Source organism: Chrysochloris asiatica, unplaced genomic scaffold (assembly GCF_000296735.1).
Source record: "Chrysochloris asiatica unplaced genomic scaffold, ChrAsi1.0 scaffold00042, whole genome shotgun sequence".
Taxonomy (NCBI): domain Eukaryota; kingdom Metazoa; phylum Chordata; class Mammalia; order Afrosoricida; family Chrysochloridae; genus Chrysochloris; species Chrysochloris asiatica.
Genome location: NW_006408560.1, coordinates 18687776 through 18689458, shown reverse-complemented (window position 1 = coordinate 18689458; position 1683 = coordinate 18687776). Strand labels below are relative to the sequence as shown.

General features: G+C 36.4%; 1 protein-coding gene across 1 annotated transcript in view; it reads right to left on the bottom strand.

The window, feature by feature from the left end:
* FCER1A (Fc fragment of IgE, high affinity I, receptor for; alpha polypeptide) overlaps window positions 1-1683 on the bottom strand; it is a 96241-nt gene that overhangs the window by 36919 nt on the left and 57639 nt on the right. The gene's annotated exons all lie outside the window — the stretch shown is intronic.

The window sequence follows — 1683 nt, the reverse complement described above, 5'->3', positions numbered from 1 at the left end:
TATACTACAGCATCACACCAGGACTACATTTCACCCATAGAATCCTTCAATATTTTAAGTACAGGTTTGAATTTTTTCTTGAGTTCTTTTAGCCTGAGAAATGTTCAGCATGTTCATAATTTTTGGTTTTCTTACTCCAGGCCTTTGCACATTTATTATCATGTTTTACTTAGTCTTCTCTAGCTGCCCTTTGAGATTTTCTGCTTAGTCTTTTAAATCCAGTGTTTCTTCCTTTTGCTTTAGCCAAGATATCAGACTCTCTTCAGATATCCATTTTCATCTTCTCTCTTTACTGTCTTTTAAGTTGTTACTTTAGCTTTCTTTACATATGATCTTCTTGATGTCATTCCACAATTCATCTGGTCCTCAGTCATTATTGTTCAGTGTATCAAATGTGTTCTTAAGATAATCTCTAAATTGATCTATTAAAAATTAAACATATATGTCCATCGAAAGATTTAGCCAGAAGAGTACAAAGGAAGCCCACAGGCTGGGAAAACAATTTTTTTGAAATGTCAGAAAAGGGAATTGTCTCTAAAATTCATATAAAACATCATTTCTACAAGGAAAAGACAAACAACCCAATGAAAATGGACACAAGACATGAACCGACACTTCACCAAAGAAGACATTCAGGCAGCCAACAGCATATGAATAAATGTATATGATCATTAGCCTTTTAAGAGATCAAGACAAAATTGAGATATCATTTCACCCCAGCATTTATAGTAGAGTTCAGAAGCTGAAAACAACAAATGCTGGCAAGTGTTTGAAGAGACTGGCACACTCCTACATTGTAGGTGAGGCTGTAAAATGGTTCAAACACTGTAGAAAATGGCATGGTGCTTCCTCAAAAGTTGGAAATAGAAATACCATATGCCCCAGCAACCCCTGTACTTGATACATATTTACAAGAAATAAGAACCAGAACATGAGTAGATATATGCACACCCATGTTAATCACAGTACTATTTACAATAGTGAAAAGATGGAGACAGTCTAAATACCCATCAATGGAAGAATGTATAAACAAACCTTAGTACATACACACAATGGAACACTATGCAACATTGAAGAATAACTATTAATCTGTGAAATACCTCATAACATGGATGAACCTATAGGACATTATGCTGAGTGAAATTAGTTACAAAACAACAAATATTTTATATGACCACTCTTATAATAACTCAAGAAAAGATTTTCATATTAAAACAAACATTCTTTGATGGTTATCAAGTATGGAAGGGAAGGGAGAGTAATTCACTGAGTAGAGGGTTGTTGATGTTGTTAAGTGCTGTCAAGTTGTTTCTGATTCATATTGGCCTGTATAGAGTTTCCGAGGAGTGGCTGGTGAGCTTGAACTTCAGCCCTTGCAGTTCAAACCGATGACGCTGTCCATCGCACTAACCAGTTAACTCAGATGATAGGGAAGGCAATGTATAAGAATGGGGAGGACAATACACAGAAGAGGGAGGTTAGCAGAAGAATGATGAAGACAGGTGAAGTCTCAGGGAGGTATGCAAGGTCTAAAGAGGATAGAGGTAAATAGTGGTATATGTACAACCTTGGAACAACAGTGTTCTGCACTGATTGGAAGAGATCCATATTTGTACCCATTCCAAAGAGAGGTGACCCAACGGAATGCAGAAACCATCAGACAATCTCTTTGATATCTCAAGC